Raw genomic sequence first — 22,655 nt, forward strand, 5'->3', positions numbered from 1 at the left:
ATTTTCCACGTAACATTTATTCTTACTCGTGAATATTTGATGTAAATGTCAAGTTTGCGATGAATCAACCCGTGAATGATTCAACTAACCGTTACGTAAGATCGTAAAAATGCAGGCGCCATTTCCCGGGGTGCAAATAATATTACGCGAATAGAAAATTTCACATCGTGGAAATGTGTAATGTGGAAATGCAATTGGTAACGTTGGGATTGAAGAAATTTCCTTTCAAAGTAGCGCGCTGATTTAGGAGACGCGCGGGACCCAATATATTCCATCCGAATATCGACAACGCGAGTAAATTACGCATGCATTATGCGGCTCTCGCTGCTTACGTACGAAAGAATTCCGGCTGTTATTTATTGCGACTTTAATCCGCGGTTATGTGGAGGCGAGAGCGAGAGCCTCGAGGTCGCGGTACCGTAACTTGAGATTTAAATAAACCTATCGCGAGAGAGGAGCGCTTTAACAGATGACGCCGCGAAAAGTACGCGAATTCAATCTAACGCATCTTCGCCGCAATTGTCAATAGGTTTTCTCTGTGAGGGAGATATAATGGGATATAATGAGACACGCAAAGTATTTTTACGATTGAAATCGTATCGAAAAGTATCGCGATATTGAAGATAGAAAATAAGGGAACGAATGCGTTCTTTGATATTACACAGTAAAAAAATTATATATAATACGCCCATATGTTAAAATTTTCTTGCGTTACCACGCGTTTTGATTAGTACTTTAATGTAAAATTAACATACAACTTATATGTTATTATTTTTATAACGTTTTCATGTTTTATATTTATGCCAACTTCATAACTTAACGCTTTGTATGTTTCTTAGAAATGAAATATTATTTTGAGTATTTTTAACATAATCAACATATCTCAAAGTCAGTTTAACATTCTATGAAAAGTTAAAATAAATTTTGAAATAATCTTAAACTTTGATATACAAAATAATCAAATTTATTAAAACCCAATATTTCTATTACAAATAATTTAAGTTAAAATAATTACTATTATATGTTAATGTCCTACCACAATTCTTACGAGTTATTGTAACTATTTTTTTCATGTAATTTTTAACTAATTTGTATGTTATTTTTACATTACACTTAAAGTCACAATAACAAAAATAAATATAAAATATTGTGTCAATTATTTAACATTTTTAGTTTGTCAATAAGTAACACGACGAGTGAGTTATTTTAACTTAAAATTTAGAATTTAAGCTTTCTAGGACTGTGAAAAATGTTAAAATTAACATTTTATTTTTTACCGTGTATCTATCATCGACGCGATTACCAGCGAGATAAAATCGAGCATAAAATTAAACAAAGGATGAGAGAATCGCGAAAAAAACCGTGCCATCATCTCTGAGCTCGAACAATACCACGTGTCGTACTTTTCTGACAGTTGGCACTATCCAACACAATCCGGTATCCAAGTCGAGTGAAGCAACGTGTATATCTATCATTGTTTGACGACACTGTTTGCGCAATCAAAGGAGAAACACTCGTATCGCTTTTCTCGTCTTGAGCCAAACAGATTCCATTCATCTCGCAAGCAAATCGTCGTAGTTCGCCAAACGAACAGTCGTTAGGTGCACCTTGCTTTAGGTTGCACCACAACTGGTTACTGCAACCGATACAATCGCGCGTATGTATCGCGATAAATAAAGTGATATTATAGTCTTGACGGCGACTAGTTTGCAATGCTTTCACCCATATCTAGCGCAAAGAGAAGCGCTTGGCAACCATGTATTATTTCGTTTCCATCCACGCAAGAAGGATTCGATAAAATTCCTAATGTTTATTTTAATTTTTTTATATTTTAAATTGTTTAATATTTTAACATTTTAATTTTTTAATACCTTTAATTATATTAATTAAATATAATATTTTAAATTTTTTAATATTTTAATATTTTTAATTATATTAATTAAATATAATATTTTAATATTTTTAATATTTTAATTGTAATTTTTTAATATTTTAAAATTATAATTTTTTAATATTTTAAATACTTGAACATTTTGTATTTCACATTAAGAGTCTTATTATATATCTTTAATTTTTATTCTAATTTTATTAAATCAAATTAAAATTTCCTAAGACACATGATGTCTTCTGTGATGAAAAACTCGCGCGTATTTCGAGAAAACAAAAAGTTTATGTAAAAATAAACGTGTATATACTTTTGTGTGTGAGATAGCTGTTTATATAAATTATTCGCTTAAATACGTTCGTTTGCTCCTCGCGATGGAGGAATATTTGAGAGTTTCAACGGAAATCCACTTGAACTGCGGCAAATCGATGTTAATTGGATTTTCAATGCTACAAGAGCGCGTTTAAAGTGCAAATGGAATTAGATCCCACTTGTATTATAGTAATGCGCTATGTAATTTTAGTATCGCCGTTTAATTTGGACATTATTGATTCCCGCGAAATCAAATTCGCACATTTACGGTAAAGGTGCGAAAATCCAATTACCTCGTTATACAACGTAATCGCAATGACGAATTAATTGCGCCATTTTTGCGCGGCAGTTTGTCAAATCCGATTGGCGAACGATTTGTACTCCCGGCTTCTGTTCGTTCTTTTTTTTTTTTCATCGACGCAAATCGATGTTTAATCGGGTCTTCAGGCATGAGGATGAATTCGCGCGCATTTGTACCAGCTGTCATTGTTCTGCCTGCGTTATGCGGCTTACGTCGCGAAAATAACAGCGTTGTACATAGTCGAAATTTACAGCGGGTGTGTCTGCCCGGGGAAATTCAGAAAAATGCGCAACGATATCGCAAACGTATGTGTGAATGCGATCGATCCGACATTTCTGTTAGCTTTTCGATAAAAATTGCACAAGTCAAATTTGCGCGGCAATGTGTACCCGTGTTGATTTACCAATGAAAGTTACGATTATAGTTTTTTATTGCAGTTATAATTTTATAAAACGTATTCAATCAAATGCCTCTTTTTAATTGTATTAAATATATATCAGTATGTAGAATATATTCATCTCATTATTCTGAAAATTAATTTATGTAGTATTAATATTTAAATTTTCTCATTCTTGTTAATAAATTAAATTTTTGATATTTATTAATTAATATTAATTAATATAGATACTAACAATGTTTCTTTGCATATAATATAAGTACTTCTGTAATATGAAATATAATTATATAAAAGAACTCGTTAGGTAAGTCAGACCAAGCCTTTTTACATCAGCATATTGGTGCATAATTATCTGATTAGTTTGATTCAATTATCCTTGGTAATTACCATAATAGGTTTTTAATGAAAATTGAATTAATACTGATTATTGTATTATCTTGCCACGTTGGACAGGTCTAAAAATATGAAAAGGAATATGCGCTTTATATTTAGATCGCATACGATTCCATTACGAAATTGCATTGTAAAAATTTTACACTCAGCAGATTATATTGAAACTATAATTTCTCTCATCAAAATATTATTCTACCGCCGTAAAATTGTAATATAATGTAGCGAATTTTCAGAGTGGAGGCAATTTTTCTAAAAGATTTCTATTTCAAAGTTCTCTCTAGTCTCGAAAAACGACCTTTACTTAATCTGATCTAATTGACTAAAGTAGCACGGAATTTATGAACATGAACATGAACGGCATAATTTGAGTAATTACGTTGACGTCATTGATAAATTAAGGGAATAGCAAGAGCGTGGGACTCGAACCGTGGAAAAGTTTTCTGGCTATCGCGCAAATTTCTTGCAGTGCACTTTAACATACGCGATATGAGGAAGATTCAGGAACAAACGTCATCTAACAAATATTCTCTCAAAAGTACACATTAATATTTATTATAAATATTTTTTACTATGTAAACTGTTGATCAGTACTTTATCTCCCAATAATTCCTTTCAATCATATTCGAGAGTCAAAAAATCGCAGATAAAGGAGTTTGACGTATGATAATAGCTCGGATATTTCAGTATGGAGCAAAACACTCGACAACAATGATTCGTAAACATACCGAGCTCGAATACAAAAGCACAATAATCAAATGCTGACGGCGATATTTACGTATTCCTTGCGTTATGCGTATATATGTATATAAATATATTATCGCATTTTATCGTTTCAATGTCGCACACGAATTACGCGTATAAAGAGAAAGAATTTATTCACATTACACGACTTCGCCGCCATGAACCGTCGCGTTAGGGTAACTCGCGATAAATCGTATCAATTACCGTATGCAAATGCAAGACAAAGCACCGTTTAATAAGACTGTTTCGTGAGTCATGCGTATAATGATCGTAGGCGATTGAACGATGTTTTGTTCCGCGACAGTTCACTGATCCGCGTAACTAATTAATTTAAATAAAGTTTTTCTGATAAAACAACAAGCTTTCAACAGTAGTATCAGTCGATATGTCTAAAAACATGATAAAAAATAAGCGTTTATCGTATCTTTCTAAAAAAATATTAAAAAATGATGAAAATACCAAATGCTTGATTATTTCTGGCTTCTCCAAAATGAAAATTCAGTTTAAAAAACGCATACAAATAAAATGTGAAATAAATGATTAAAATAAGATTTTTATTTTTAATATATTTTATATATAAATACTCGATAAATTATCGAAAATAATCTCTCTATTATTTTTCTATTATTTCATGTAATTAATGCCTTAATTGCCTTATTTCGAAAATGTAGTTACATGTTGCCAATTCATGGCGAATTGCAAGAACATTAGATTTACGCGAAGTAAGACTTTTATTTTTAATATATTTTAAATATAAATATTCAGTAAATTATCGAAAACGATCTCCCTATTATTTTTCTATTATTTCGTGTAAATAATGCCTTAATTGCCTTATTTCGAAACTAAGGTAGTTACATGTTGTCAATTCGTCGCGCGTTGCACGAACATTAGATTTACGTCGTAATTAGCCGTGTTTCGTGTGAATAGATACCTGCAGGCTTGTTAGTAAATAATCAATCGACATTACAATGCGCATCCCATAAACGTTAGCTCACATCTGTATAAGACAGTAAACACAATCTCATTAATGAGTAAGATATATATATGCGTAGTATCCTTCATATCAATTATTGACGTTGAAGCAGGTGAAACTCATCATTTCGGCAAAATATTGACAAACTACAGAAATTAATCACGTTACAGCACATATTAATCGTCTACGGTTGTAATCCTGGATATTCAAGTCATTTTGCCGAGTATATAGTTTATTTTTTTACCGTTCCAATAAATCAATATCATTTAATATTTAATGTATAGAACTAGAATATATTTCCAATCGACAAAAATAAAAAGAAGAATTAAAATTTGATGCAATAGAAACGCGATTTATTAGACATTCCAAACGCGCATCTTTCTTTCACATTGATTTCTTTATAACCAGTTTTCGAACGAAATTATCGATACCTTTAATTTTAGAATTATAAATAAATTGAGATCTTTTTGCGAATTAAATTAGTTTTTCATTTAATTTTTACATGTCCGATGTGAAATATTAAATAACTATAAAAAAATAATATCTCATAAAATATTAGGCAAAAAAATATTAAAATATATTAATAATGAAAAACAACACAAAAAATGTTTGTTTAAAAAAAATTATTATACTAAAAAAAAACTGCTTTAAATAGTGAATATTTGAATGATGCGATATACAATAGATATGCGTAAAATGCTATGCTATCTTCAAATTATCTTTCGTTTTGAGTTATTGACATATGGATTGTCAGGAAGCTAATCGAAAAGCTCCGAAAGACACTCGACGGAAACGACATACTGATTCCTAAAGCCCCATTCTGTGTCGGTGATTCTCGTTTAAATATAGATTGTAGAGAAGCATGGCCGTTCTCTCCGTTCCTCGGAAACGCTTATAACGCACGCAAAGGTAGTCGAAACGTTCGAAGGACTTTGACGATCGTTCGCTGAACGCGATCTGCTTGTTACGTTACGCGAAGTAACCGCGAAAGACGGAGAAAAATTACACAAACACACGAGTACGGAAATAGTTTGCCATCGAAAATTGCGCCACATTTTCATGTAATATCAACACTCGCGAAATTATACACGATCCACATTTTTGTTTGTTAGAGTTTTGTTTGTTAGAGAGTCGGTGAATGTGTAAACATAATTTGTTTTCCTAACAAATTTATTAATTGTGCAAGCTCTCTCCCTTTCTCCACTTCGCTCTATTATTTATTTTATTTCCCAGAACAATTTTAATTATATTTCTTTCAACTTGTCTGACAGACATCCGACAGACAGTTTCAAGAAACGGCTTTAAAAAAGACCGATTAATCGATCGATTGCTTCAATACAATTTGTAATCTTATAATGATGGGCAAAGCCAAACCTTTCTCGTGTCTACACAGCGGATATGCATATACAATGTGTACATATAGGCGTGTAGGACGCGCCTATTTCATATTCGATACGACATTAGAGTAACAACAATAACGGAACTGCCATTGGACATAATGGAAAAGTTGCGAAAGCGAAGGTGTGCTGACAATTGTGCAATATTTACGTTTGCAAATGAGATTCAATGTGGGACGAATTTGAAAGAAAGGGAGAGAGCATAAATTTATTTATGAGAGTTTCTTCACAATTCTTTCGTCTTAACATTAGAAAAAAAATTATAAATGATTCTGAAAAAAGACACGCTGAATTCAGAATATAATTAATGTCAAGTTAATATAGTCTTGATCATACAGAAATATATACGCTATATTCGCATCTTTTCTCGCTGATGACACGAAAAAAATGACGAGAAAAAATATAAAGCAAAATTAAAATAATTGCTTTATGCGAAATATATCTTGGATATAGATATATATCTTGGATATAGATATATATCTTGGATATAGATATATATCTTGGATATAAATGCGTGTGAGAAACGCATGCTAGTTCTTTCATCGTGAGAATCTCGATCAAATATCACAGGTCATAATAATACTAATAATACATAATATTTATATTTCAAAATATCGATAAATCTAAACGTCTGGAGATAAAATCATTTGTGCATGTGATTTATGCGAATATAAGTATATGTAAAAGTAAACGATTGCTACTAATAAAAAAAAATCTTTTAAAACGTATTAAATATCTTCAACTGAAACATGTAATAAGGTCGTTGTAAGGTTATAAAAATTTTAGTCTACGTTTCATTTGAATATTTAATATATGGGCGATACATCGATCAGTTAGATTATCTTGGGCGATTATCTAATAATGCCTTTGCGTGTGCATTTGTCGATTGACAGATAGCGAGCCTTTCGCGAAAAATGTCAGTCGCGAATAACTAAAACGCACGATTAATAAATTTATGACCACAAGAATAGATCGTTTCTACGAATCAGACATTTATCACTCTTTCCCTTTCTCCTTTGCATGCTTTTTGCAAACTCGGCAATGCATCTTGAAAACATATCACAAATTGATATGACCAGAATATTAATGACTACTAAAGAAATGTAAATTATGTAAATTAGTGATTATATGTAATAAATTTTGCAGAAAGAAACACAGGCTCCGAAATTACAAAGTCGCGTATAAAGAATTCCAAACGAACAATTTAAAAGAAACGCATATTTTTTGGAGATAGAATCGACAACGTAGTTTCGTTCCCACGCGAACGTTCACATGTGCATCCCATGATTTATTGATTACCATTTTATTCATATTTTATGGATCGCTACGGTTTCCGTCGAACGATCGTATAATAAAACTCCTACACTCGCGGAATCATCTCGCGCAATAATTCACGATCCGCTGCAATAACGATTGAGATACTTCTCTTCATGGAAACAGCAATTCCGCGGACTCTCGACGTCGTCGAGCACCGAAAAATCGAAGCTGCGCAGATAAGTTTGGCAAGTTTACTCGATAAAACCAGCGCGACATCGTTGTTATTGCTCATTCTCTTCTCATTTATCTCACTTATTGCAAATTCATAAATCGAAATTGAGTCAGAGTGTTTGCGATGCGGGAGATACAAAACAAAAGCCTTATTATGTTTACTCAAGGAAATGAATCAGCACAAATCCTGGCGTTCCTCGAGAAAGCATGATGAAGGGAAAAATATCCGGAAACAAGATAAAAAACAGGATAACGACGCGATAAATTAGATAATATTTTCTCCCCATCGCATGCTGCACAAAGACGCACATGTTCACATGTGCTCGTTAGATTAGATTGTATAATGTACGACATTTGAGAGTATCCCTTGTAAATTCCGATATTTATGCAGTCATATTGGAGCGTAGTAGTTAAAGGAAAATACGGAAAACTGATATCGCGATATTAAAAAAATAATGTATCTCTACGGGATGATGTACGAGCGCACGTATTCAAGTATCTATGCACGCGTGCGCGTTTAATTACCACATTAATCCAGGGAAAAATACGATTTGATCGAGCAATCTGCAAGGTGCACGATTCTATCTACGAGACTATTTTCGAATCCAATACCAAGCTAATTCGACGAGCGAAAGGAAGAAAATCAATTAAGCAGAATGTATGTAACTGTACATGAGAGATACATGCGATATCTCGGATTTCGCAGACTTTCTCTCAAGCGTAAATCCTTCGGGACGATATTTAAAATAATTTTCCTCTAAAAATATATAATTTGAAATTTAATTTCATTAATTAATTTCATTATTAATTAATTTTTAAATGAACTTTTAATATAATATATAATTGAAATCATATAATATGTTTAATATAATATATAATTTTGTTTCGATATTTGTTCAGTTGTTCAAAAATTCAGCTGAATAAAATTCGCGGTGAAAAATTTGACGCGAATTCGACGAAACTCGATCCATCACGTTTTGAAAAGAAGCGTATCGACGGCATATAATTTCAGCCCGAACATTCGCTGCTACAAAGTGGCTTTAGCGGGGCTTCCATCCAGTGTATATAGTCCATACGTTATATCAGCGCGTGCCAATATTAAATTCGCGCACATTCCAGGGCGCGGTCCAACCACGAACCGATACCGCGCACGTTTGCCAGTTCGCGTACAGAAGCATTATATCCTCTACCGAATGGAACAAGCCGCCATACTGTACTATATCCTCGCAATCGTTAAACATGACTAAAGACGTCTATTAAGCTGGCATAAGCTATTTAGCGCAATCGGTGGGAATAGAAAGTACGTATTGTTTCGTTACTAATGCGTTTACTCTTGCGGTTTGTTAAAAACTGCCTGAGTCAGCTTAAGTTTAATTTAGCGTAGTTGTGCGAAAAATAAATCGATAGATAAAAGATATATTTATCTAACATTACTCGATAATTTTCTATCATGAAGAAATTTTAATAAATTTAGAATAAACGAATTAAAATCAAGCTCTTTGAATAAATGCTAAAAAAAGGGGTAATCGAAGAAATTAAGATAAATATTGCGAGAACTTCTCGATGCTTTACCGTATATCAGGTTGTACGAAAAATAAATCGATAGATAAAAGATATATTTATCTAATATTACTCGATAGTTTTCTGTTATGAAGAGGACAAGCAAGCTTTTTAATAAATTTCGAATAAACGAATTAAAGTCGAGCTCTCGGAATAAATGTTACAAAAAGGGGATACACATTTTCATCGAGGAAATTAAGATAAATATTGCGAGAACTGCTCGATGCTTTACCGTATAACAGATTCAATATCAGGTTGTACGAAAAATAAATCGATAGATAAAAGATATATTTATCTAATATTACTCGATAGTTTTCTGTCATGAAGAGGACAAGCAAGCTTTTTAATAAATTTCGAATAAACGAATTAAAGTCGAGCTCTCGGAATAAATGTTACAAAAAGAGGGTAAATTTTCGAGGAAATTAAGATGAATATTGCGAGAACTCTGCTCGATGCTTTACCGTATAACAGATTCGATATCAGGTTCTCGTTTTATCTACGCGCCACGTAACTTTTAGTATTGACAGGCTCAGAACCAACAGTTATTTTTCACGCCGATCTCTGACGCGCGATAAGATCGTAAACATTTTATCGCGAACCATCTGTAATCGCTATATCGTAAACGATCTCCGCTTCTCGATAAATCGATACACCTACGAATAGTTTTCCTGCGAGCTTAATGTTCTGCGTAGACTGTAAATTGCGCGTTAATGCGAGTACGCGTCTTGCTCGAAGAGTCGCGAAAGAGGCGGCAGAGACTAGATAATTTCGGGATTTATGAGAGAAAGGAGATTAAAAAGAAAAAAAACTGCTCTCGCGCTAAACTATGCGAAGCGCGAATACATTACAGATCTGCTGCGAAGTATCGCATTTACCTTCCCTACGTAACGCGCGGGATATAAAGCGCGACAATCTCGGTGCACGGATAATAACTTCATACGTACGCGCGATTTGCATATCGTGCCTTACGTGTCGGTACGCGCGGTACACACGATATATCTCGCGGCAAGATGCGCATAAGGGACGAATAGCTGGGTCAATGACGTCAAGAGAGAGCTACCTTATACAGGGTGTTTCTTAATAAGTTCGAAAAATTTTAGGAGAGAGAGAGATGATTCTTTGTCGAAAATTAAAAGGGGTTTTTCATTATAAACATACATTTTCATTATAAACATGTCATCCTAAATAATAAAAATGGGGGTAAAAAATTATAATATATGTTAGTCGTTTCCAACATTTATTATAATTTTGTTTTTGTTCCAATTTTCCCAACACTGCTCTAATTTTATTTTTATTTTATTTATTATTATTTATTTTTATTTTATTTTATTTTATTTAACTTCTCGTAATTCGAAACCTATGCTGCTATTTAGCACTACTGTGCACGATAACGTATTTTATTTTTTTTCTTGAAAACTACTGATTTTATGAAAAAATAAAACAAATAAAAAAGTTTCTAAATAAATCAAACTTTTTAATGCATATTTTTAGATAATTATATTCCGGCCCATTAAAAAGTTCTAATAAAAAATTGAATAAGGATTGCTAGTTTCATCCCTTTATAACAATACGCGAGAAAACAAATATTAATAAATAACCTTTTTACTGGTAGAAAATATCCACTTAATTTCATTTCTTTATCTTGTTCCAAATTTGAGAAAAAAAATGAAAACCTAATTTTTACCCCTATTTTTGAAGGAGCGTAACTCCACAGGGAGTATATATTTATATGAAAAACCCCCCTTAATTTTCAATAAAGAATCATCTAAAATTTTTCGCATTTATTAAGAAACACCCGATATATAATACGTCTCTGCGCGACGCAGCAACAGCAACAGCAACGACAGCAGCATCTGCCTGCCTACCGCCGGAAGGGAATTCGCTAGGAAGCTATTCGTCGCGACACTACTTGGTACTTGTACATGCAATGACGAATACAGAAACGCAACGACCGCGAGTGCACCGCGGAGATAAGGGCCAGCGAGGCCGCGTTAATAATCGTATCGCGCGATACGAGTATCTTTGCGTGCGGACGCAGATCGGTACATTCCACCTGCGTATCTCGGATCGCGTTATATGATATTATGAAGCCATCGTAAAATATAAATTAAGGCGATATAAATTAAAGTTATCATAAGTGCTTGATATAAGCTTGATAAATCTTTTTTTTATTTTCTATTGTTTCCATCAAGGATGACGCTAATAAAGACCGTTACTTCTTTAATTGAGAAGAAATCTTTTTCCTTCGTTACTTTGAAAAATCTAGATGGTCATTAAGAGTAATATTCTTTTCTTCCGAGTTTTAATTCAATTCTCTGGAGAACATTAAATCGGTTCCCTCAATGTACATGTCATAAATTTGCAAGGCCAATCGATGTCATAAATTTTCGAGACAGAGCGTACTTCGAAGTCTCCAAATGTTTGCAAATCACAAAGTTTAGGTGATGTTTAAACTTCAGGGACGGCGATCTAATTTATGTATACTTCCTTGCTAATAGTTATACCAAAGTTACGTACCACTCGCCACAAATAGGTGGTTGCATGGTGAATTTTGCTCGCGACCATCCCACGTTCCTTATTGCATAAACGTATTTTCACGTGCATAAGACTTGTTCAATGTGAAATCTAATTTCGGAAATTGGCTTGTATAAATGGCACCGATGGTTCATGTTTTTCAAAAGATCAAATTAAAATTCGGAAAAAAATAAACTTTTTAATTCCCGTGCAAAATGAATTGATATAAAAATTCTATTAAACATATTATGTATATATGTATATTTACAATTAAATAAAATATATTTGAATAAAATATTAATATTCAAATATAAATATAAAAGTTTTCAAGTTATATTTGTTTCAAATCTCATTTTTTATGTTTCTTTTTTTAGATTAAAACTATTTCGATAATTTATCTAAACGTAATTTTAATCTACTAGTACATTATATGTTTAATATACTAGTATAACATCTGATGAAAACTGAAATGAAAGAAAAAGAAAGAGAAAGAGAGAGAATAATATAAGAAAGAACTTCAAATTTCATATAGAATAATAAGCAGTTATTTTTTTCTACGTATAATATCTCTAATAATTTGTACGATAAAGTAAGAACTCGATGACTGTAAAAAAAAAAAGATTCTCCATTTCTCTTCTCTTTAGAATAATATTTCGCTACAATGTATACATTCGCGTATTACGTTTAACGAACTTGAAGCTATTACACTCGCTGCAGACGCGGCGAGCGTCTTGGAGAGAGGAAAGACGAGCACAAAAGAGAGAAGCAGCTGGGTCGATGACGTCACTACCTGTCTTGCAACTCTGGTGGTAGCACCCTAGGGTATGGGTCAACACCGCGGAATACACGAGGAGCTATATCCTCCAACTATTATGAATTGAGAAACACTATTCGCGCGAGCGCTATAAAGGGCTTCCCGCAACAAAAGCCAAATCCCAACTCGGGATGGACCCGCGAGGAGAAGCTCGTTACGTTAACTTTTTCCATCAACTACGAAATTTAGCGGCGAAAACGCAATATCATACTCTCGTAAATTCTAGATTAAACCGTTTCTAAAATAAAAAATATACTTTACGTTACGCGTTAATTTTTTTCAAAGCAAATAAATTATCTCTCCGCAAATAAGGTATCGATTCGCGATCGAGATTAATCATGCTTTTACGAAATGGCACTTGCAATGAAATATCATGGATCTCGCGATGGATAGTCTCTCCCGGTCTCCCGGAAATACGACTCGGCGAATTCGTGCATGGGCGATGCATCGAATTAACACAGAAATTCTATCCGGGTACAATCGGGGAGGGGTAGACTGACGGAATGGCTAATTAGCTAACGATAAATTTACGTTACGGTCGACGGTCGTGGTACGTCACGCGAGATTAGTTACCGCACCGCACCGAGATCGATTATATCAATGACTAATGTCCATAAGTTATATCTGCATTTGAAAATTCGACGGGGAGAGAAGTGGGAGATTTATATTCGGAACTTGCTATTCAACTTTTGAAGCTTCCGGATTAATTTTCGCTGCAAGCGCGATAAGGATATCTCGATCGAACCGATCAAATTTTTCAACTCTATCTCATGATTCGGAGGACGATTGCAAGCGACATTATTTTCATCGTATAAAATTTCGTAGGACGCATTTATAGAGTGTTTCTTAATAAGTGCGAAAAATTTTAAATGATGTTTTGTCGAAAATTAAGGGGATTTTTCATATAAACATATACCTCTACATATCCCTTCCTGTAGTATTTCTCCAAAAATGGGAGTAAAAATTAAGTTTTTATTATAATTTTGTTTTTGTCCCAATTTTTTCCCAATTTACTCTAATTTTATTTTTATTTTAAAATTTAACTTCTTGTAATTCCAAACATATATTATTTAACATCGATAACGTATTTTATTTTTTCTCTTGAAAACTATTCATTTTATGAAAAAATAAAAGAAATAAAAAGTTTCTAAATAAATCAAACTCTTTAATGCATATATTTAGATCATATTCCAGCCTATTAAAAAGTTCTAATAAAAAATTGAATAGGGGTTGCTAGTTTCATCCTCTTATAACAATACGGGAAACTGAAAAAAATATTAATAAACAACCTTTTTACTAGTAGAAAATATCCACCTAATTTCGTTTCTCTAACTTGTTCCAAATTTAAGAAAAAAATATAAACCTAATTTTTACTCCCATTTTTGGAGGAGTATAATTCCACAGGGAGGAATGTAAGAGTATATGTTTATATGAAAGACCCCCCTTAATTTTCGACAAAGAATCATCTCCTAAAATTGTTCGACTTATTAAGAAACACCCTATCGTATTTATCGTGATATTTCGCGACGCAAAATCTCTCAGGTATTTATACCTTTCGTGCGATACGCGATTATTTCGCTGGGAATATAAATGCATTTTACGTTAGAAGATTTCATTAAAAGTTCTGTTAAGATAGCAAACTTGCTGGGGCTATTCGCAAGTTTAATGGAGAATGTTGAGAGAATTAATGTTGAATGCGTCTGTTACGTTCTCAGATGAAATACTGTGCGAATGTACCATCTGCGCAAGGAGTAATGCGTGGTACTTGGCACTTTTCATATAACTTTCTCCTTTTTTTAAACAAAGACGAGAATGATGCCCTACTTTTCCGGAAGTTCACAATATCATGAGCTGCAGTCGTTAACAATAAGTTTCTAATTGTTTCTTTAAATCGTTTAAATACAATTATTTTAAGAACGTTGAAACCATAAGTCTTCATGTGAGTCACATTTTTCGAGAAATGTTCTCTTTATTCTGCATTATTTTATAATTACTTTGCAAGTATACATATGAAAGAATTCTGTAAACCAGAACTCTGAAAAGTTGAAGGAAAAAACCTATTTAAATTTCCGTATTCTTTTTATTTTCCATTTTATTTTTGTAAAGAAATGTTATCAGCAAAACACACGGCAGCTGACGATTTGCAAATTAAAGCACTATTTAATAAATAGGCATTTAAAAATAGTTTTATGCACCAGTTGACAGAAGCACGTTCCTTTTTATGACATCTATTTGACGCTTATCTCTCTGGAAATGTTGCTTTTACTTTTTAGTTCCGCTGACTTTTGTTTCAATTTCATGCTGCCTGCAGCAGATATGAAATGCAAAAATTCGTGAAGATTCGCAACAAAGCGAGGACGAGCGAGGAGTATTTTTTTGCCAAGTCTTTGTAAAATAAGCTATGCGTGCAGTTTTTAAATGTTGATTAAAGCTATTTTAATTTTCTTTTTTTAAATGTTTTTAGAAAAATGTAGAAATTATATTCAGGAAATTTTTTCGCTATTACATTATTTATAAAATAAAGTAAATCCAAAAGAGATTAATCGGTATTAAATTTTACAGTTGTTAAAATAATTTCGGGAAGCTGTCATTTTACCTCGCAATATCTCGAGTCTGCAGAATTTTGCTAAAAACAAACATTCACTGTGATATCAAAGTGTATCAAACGCGATACGTCAAAAGCATTGATTCCGTCCATTGATCAAGAATAGAAATGCAATGTACGAAGTTGCACCCAACTTGCGACTCGCAAGTATTGATCGACCCTTCAAACAAGTGATGTCATCACTCGTACTGTCGACGATAAAAAGTGTCTCGACAAAATAAAACATCGAACGTAACATAAGTGTTTTTTTTTCATCGATATCTTATGATGTAAACGTGATAAATGAAAAGAGGCGTTAACAATTTCATTCGTTAAGCTGTAACACAAGCGGGCATCATAAAGATCATAAAGGCACGGTACTTGAGAAAATATCGAATTGCGGAGATACTTGTGACGTATCAGATGAACAAGTTGGATATCAAAAGAATAAAGATCCCTTATCAGTTGAATCGAAATATATCTAGCCAAGTATCCCTTCATTATCGTCGGCTGTAGCTTTTGTTTCGCTACCTTAATTAGACCTCACGTGCAATAAAAGCACCGAGATATTATGCAGAGACGTGAGTTCGAGGGCGCATGTCTAATTAGCCCCGTCGCGAGGCATAATCTCCGTCGCTCTGGAAGATGTATATCACCGGCGGCTCTCGCGAATGAGAAGCACGTGCAAATTCGTTCGACGATAAATGTTATAACCGTTAATAGCGATAATACGAAACAGAACATATGCGTTCGCCAGAGAATTTCAAACGCGTACTTCGCGTTCGCGAAGTTTGATTGTCACCGGAATTTTCTGTCTCGATATTTTTATCGAGAAAATATCGAATTTCAGATTTTAATCAAAGGATTTGTTGGCAAAAAACAATTCGATAAAAAAAAGCACGTATGTCTGCCCATCATATATACATCTTTTATTTTATATTTAATAATTCTCGAATCTATTCCTCCATTTCGTGTTAATCGCAATATTCTTTAAATCTGATGTATTTAATTATCGAAGTGTAATATCGAGAGTCTTTTTAATGTATCTTCTATCTAACTTTTTATGCATTTTTCATATAATTAAATTTGTATGCTTAATTAGCTTGTAAATAATTTCAATAAATAATCGAGAGGAAGCATAATATAAATTACAAGTATTAATTTATATAAGCTTTCTTTTCATAAAGTTACCATATCAATGAACAATTATAGAATTTAAAATAACTGAAATAATATTACATTATAATCGCCGTTATTATTAGTACGTATATATAATAATATTCTTTTGTAATAACTTTTCTATTATATAAATTATTTTTTTTACTATTATTCTTCTTCTATAAAAATTATCTAGTATATTGCTTCTCTACATTTTTTTAATGCTCTGAAATAATGCTAGAGAATTAATAAAATTAATGACTTTTTCAAAAATCATATCACTAATGATATCAGAATTTGTTATCAATTTAAATAATTGCGAAATGAGCTCTTCAATAAATAACAACATAATAATAATACTTAATATAAATACATTTACAATATATAAAATATGCATATATTGAAATTTTAATCTATATAAAATACCAATACTTTCGTCGATATTAATATATTAAACTTATTGTTCGTTTTAAACGAAGAACTATAAATTAGATTCAGTTACGAGTGTGAAATACGATTATCTTTCAAAAGTAGCAAGTATTTAGAAAGAGCATCAAATCGACGAATATATCGAGATAATAACAAAAATATCCGATTGTAATAAAAGCGTTTTATTGCGAACGTAGTATTAGACACGGAGCGCATCACATCCTCCCCAAAAAAAAAAAGTAAACAGACAAGCAGGCAGCGAGCTCGTAAGTTAGTTTGGAATGTAAACATCAAAGCTCGATTTTGGAAACATAAACACATTCGCGAGTCAAAGTGATTTAACGGTTTGCAAATAATCTCTATTCTCTCGAGCATTATTTCGATCATATATTATTTCACACACACGTGAGATGCGTTCTAATAATTTTCACACACACGTGAGATACGTTCTAATAATTTTCCGTCAACGGCGCTGATGTAACGACCGGACGACGGAGGAGAGAGTGGAGAAGAACTCACCTCCGCGTCTCCTGTCTCGTCCTCTTATAGCGAGAAGACTGATCGAAGATTGCGCGAAATATAAAAATACGCAGTAATATAAAACTCATCGACTCACGTGAAGTTAGAGCTCCAACTCTCGATCGATACGACGTCTCCTGTGTACGGTAGCTCTCTTCTCCCTTTTGTCCGCTGTTGGACTCGCTCGTTGTTTCTCCCTTTGTTCCCTCGCGTTAACGGGGCCACGGGAGAGAAAACATCGGTGCACACAAGAGAGGAACGAGAACCGGCGAGCGCGAAGGCAAAACTCGACTCGCGAGCCGCGCACAAAACAAGATACAACCGGGAACACAGCACGCATACACTCGCCCCGACCGCGTTACAGCTGGTACAGTCGCGTCCCGATATCGTCGTCCTCCGTCCAACGCGAGAGAGAGACAGAGAGAGAGAGAGAGAGAGAGAGAGAGAGGGAGAGAAAGACGGCCGGTCGCGGCTTCCGCCGAAGTCGCGGTTGGCTAACCTTGCTCGTCGTAAAAACGACGCGACATCGCGAAAGCGAGAAGAGGGAACGATCGAAGCGACGCTTCCCTTCTCTCTCTCCTTCTAGGGATCACGAACTTCCCGAAGGGACGGCCAGAGCTAAAACGGAAGAGTCTTTTGTCTCCGACGTCGAGAATCTAGCCGCGAAACGAACGCTCCGCTGGACACCGCGATACTGAGCGGCGAGAAGTGAGGCGCCGGCGTGTTCGCTCCCCTTTCCTCCTATCTCCTCCACGGCCCATCCCCACTCCGCCGACGCTCCCCTCCACGCGCCCGAGCGCTGACTGCGCGCTCGTGTATTTTCGTATATTCGTTCGCCGCGCATCGTCACCTATTCTCGTCTCCGTCTGATTTCTCTCTGTCTTCGCCACAAATGACGTTCTCTCTCCGTCTCTTTCTCTCTCTCTCTCTCTTTCCCTCTTTCTCTCGTTCCTCTCGAGAAATCGTAGTCTCTCTACCTTTACCAAAGAACTCACCTGTCGTTCAGAGCACTCTGGTTAAAGAGCTTTCATCCTTTTTTCCTCTCTCTTTATCCTCTTTTTTTTATCCCTGTATTACGTCTTTTCGATTCTTCTCGTAATCGCCTCTCGGTGTACCGTTCTGCTTTTCTTCTTCGATCCTGCCGTGATCACTCCTTACCTCCTCCTGTGTCCGTATCGTTCTTTTGCCTGTAACACATGCAATGATGCGCTTCTTAAATTTTGTATGCGATATGTGTACTATATATCTTTTTTATCTTTTTAAGACTTGTTCTGGCAGGAAAGGTAAAACCGGAATCTTTCTCATAAATTTATACGCGACAAATTACGTTTACAAGTTTTGTTTACATCATAAAATAAATAATTAAATTTTAATATATATATATATATATATATATATATATATATATTAAATTGAATGCTGTATATATAATGTTATCACGTCAATGTGACCATGGCATCAAATATTCTTGAATCTCAAATGGACCAATATATATCGATCATTAGAAAATCGAATTATCGTCGATACTTATATATAAAGCTTATATAAAATATATATTAATATAATAAATATTATAAATATATATTATAAATATAAATATATATAATATATATTAATATATATTAATGTATATTAATGTATATTAATATATATTAATATAATTAATATTTGATGTTATTTTGACATGACGATACATATAGTTTTGACATGATGATACATATAGTGTACATTATTTTAATAAAGGATGCATGTTTCATTTTTTAAAGATCTACTATTCAATTTTAATTAACTCGAAAATGCAATTAATTATAATATATAGTCCTCTTATATGTCACACGCATATATATCTGATTTATATATCTGATGTTTGATCTGAGAAATGTTATGTGAACCGTGACAGATGTGGCAATTCTAGTTCCTATGACTCGAGAGAAATAATAATAACCGGCTCTCGGATCACATGAGAACTTTGAAGGCGGAGCTTTCTGATCGACAAAAAGCAAAGAAGCGAAGAAGCATCAACGAAGGAAGTGACTTTACGCATCTCTACAAGTGACATTAACCTGTCGTTGCGAAAAGTATTAGGGGAAAATACATATCGTCCAAATTACTTACGATGTAATTATTCGAGAGTAAATGATAACATTGAGGAGAATTTTATAGGTAAAAAATTGCAGATGCGCAATGAACCAATATAGCGGAGAAAAGTCGGTGCTATTTAAGTGTGTAACGTGTACATGTGTAACATAATTCGAGTACACATGAATGGATTGCAATCTCTCGCAGCGACCCTCGCAAACCTTGCATTTACGTTCGCACAAATGGATCCACGACGACGTCGACAACGCACGTGTGCACCACGAAGCGTATATTTTAGGGCTCGTGTGAATGTCGTGCATCAGAATAACGTTGCTGCTTGTAATAATGTCAACATGTCTGCTCTGTCTCTTTCTCTCTCTCTCTCTTTCTTTCTCTTTATTTGCTTTATATAAACCACACGTTATTATAAGTTACGATACATGGGTTGTATTATAAGGGCGTGTTGAAACGCACACACAGATAGACACGGTAGATCTCACCTGTCCTTGAATCATTCACGGGAATTTCAACTCGTTTCAACCGCGCATTTTTCGCCTCGCATACGTTAATTTGATGTCCTCGACATGCTTCGCGAAACGGTATATCAGGGACTCGTAAGAGAGGCAATCGCGTAAATGAGTAGTTATATTCTTCAATCAACAAACTGATGAAGCTTATGCGTTTTTAAAATCCTTTTAAATCACCTGTAATTGTTGCAAAATAACAATTTAAATGTTTATTTAAATAAATAATAATTTATATAATAATAATTTAAACATGAGAAATTAATGTACTTAAATTATATTTTTAAATTAAATTAAATTTTTTTTCATATTAAATCTATACCAGAAAATTACAGGAATAAACGGATGATTATATTGATGAGATCAAATGTCTGGCAATTGCGTATCGAGATACCAAATTGTCTAATTTCTCATTCTTGAGAGAGAAGACATCTCGGATTATACACGTGCTGTTTCCCCCCTTTTCCGTCCAATATGCACCCTGAATAAATTAGCATTATTTCATTGCGATCTTATGTTAGTTGCATACACCGTTATACATTTTGCATGAAACGTAATGACGTTACACGCACGTGACATAGAGCCGCGATGTCTATCTCAAGTTTATCAAAATAATGCCACGCTATTCTCCTTCGATGTCATCCTGTCGTCAAAATACGCGTATTTAATGCGTCTTTAGATAATATTCTCATTCTCGTGTCACGCGTTGCACGGATTATCACATTTATCTCAAAGGAAAGCAGAGAGGCAACAGAGATCCTTTCGCGAGAAAATGTAGATAAAAGATGAACGAAAGGAAATTTGTGACATCGATATTGAAGATATCGGCACTTTTGCTTGACCGATTTTCTTTAAATGAAACTGTACTCGTACTAGGATTGAAATCATTGAATTTCTCGAGCGAGAAATACGAAGCAATATCTGGAAGAAATGACACTGAGTATCGGAGAATCTTTCAACAATATTGTAGCTTGAAAATGATAGAAAATATATATCCAGAATACATGCTTCTTAAAAATAAATTAATATATAATAAAGCCTTTTTAATTTTCTTCATACAAATGGAAATTAAAAAAAAGATTATAACACTTTCACATTTTCAAAATTGCTGTATTTTTGGCAACATGATAAAGCAATATTAATTTTTAATAATTTTGACACTTTTGCATGCATGTAATATAAAGATTAAAAGAATTTTTTATCTCGATTAAATTTTCGCGAATATATATTTATCATTTTCACCTGACAATCAGTGAGAAGACAAAGAAATATTCCGATTTATACATGTTATTTAAATATGTTATTTACGTTTATTAAAATTACGTTTATTAATATTTTATATATTTACGTTATTACGTTTATTAATATTTTATATATACATTTTAAAACTATATAAGGTGTTTTTTAATAAGTGCGAAAAATTTTAGGAGATTCTTTCTCGAAAATTAAGGAGAGTTTTTCATAAACATATATTCCTACATCCCTCCCTGGAGTTAACTCCTCCAAAAATGGAGGTAAAAATTAGGTTTTTAATTTTTCTCAAATTTTCGACAATCATCTCCTAAAATTTTTCGCGCTTATTAAGAAACACCCTGTATAAAAAGAGAGTCTATAAAGTAAAATGATCCTTTAGTTGTACGAGTTTTTGCCAGGCTACAAGATACGCGGCTCCAGTAAAGAGATTTCTCGAACTATTTGACAGGTTGAATGTGGTATGAAATAACTTGATATCGTTGGTCTTCTTTCATTTCAGGCAATTTCCGCGGACTTCAGCTCCGCGGAGTGGCCTGGCCAGTTCAATATCTTTCTGCTACTTTTACCCTATTTACCCAACTCCTGCCGTAACATTTATTTTCGTCCGCTCTGTTGCTCGTGGAATTGAGGCAACAGAATCGCGAGCTTCCAATTAGTTGACTCTAAGTCGACTAGTTTTATTAACGCGCTATTTCCGAAAAATAAATTCCTGGTTTATCAAGTCCTTCCTTTTTCGCAATAGGGGCAAGAAAATTGCATCTCGTTCGTTGCTTTTTATTCTCTAATAAAGATAATAATGATACTGATATATAAATTAAAGTATAAAAAATCTAAATGAACATTTATAAGATTATGATATAATTTCAAAATATTTTTAAGTTTAATCTTTCCTTTACAATTCCATATTGTTACATGGTATATTTACTTCCTCCTACAATTCCCTTCTGGAATTTGGTCCGAATGCCATGACCGCGTCAAGTAGTTAGATGTAGCACTGGCGAGACGGTAGATCACGCCTCGACGACCTGAGACCACGTCACTAACTCTAATATCTCTTCGGGGACAAGTCGTGACTTTAGCGGAAGACAGTTTAAAGAGACAAATGGGAAGAGGAGAGACAAGGACCAGGGAATGTCGTGCGAAAGGAAAAGAAGGCGGAGACAGTAGCGTTTTCTTAGCCATTCAAACAAAGCTCTAAGGAGACTCGATCTCACGAATTTTGCCACCGACGAGAGATTTTCGCGAACATGGCAGGTGTCAACGCGACGAGATGCGCTCCATCGGCGGATTCAAACGAAGCTAGCTGTTCTGAAACTAGGAAGACGAGGCTAAA

At 33.9% G+C, this 22,655-nt stretch overlaps 1 protein-coding gene across 4 annotated transcripts in view; it reads right to left on the reverse strand.

Moving 5' to 3' along the window:
* LOC105251961 (ankyrin repeat domain-containing protein 50) overlaps positions 1-22,655 on the reverse strand; it is an 84,135-nt gene that overhangs the window by 45,732 nt on the left and 15,748 nt on the right. For all 4 annotated transcript variants that reach the window (XM_025412942.1, XM_025412943.1, XM_011259102.3 and 1 more), the window contains exon 2: positions 17,563-18,652. The gene's annotated coding sequence lies outside the window, so the exon portion shown is untranslated. The remainder of the gene's footprint in view (positions 1-17,562; positions 18,653-22,655) is intronic.

Source organism: Camponotus floridanus, unplaced genomic scaffold, assembly GCF_003227725.1.
Source record: "Camponotus floridanus strain SB8 unplaced genomic scaffold, Cflo_v7.5 scaffold59, whole genome shotgun sequence".
In the NCBI taxonomy this organism is placed as follows: Eukaryota; Metazoa; Arthropoda; class Insecta; order Hymenoptera; family Formicidae; genus Camponotus; species Camponotus floridanus.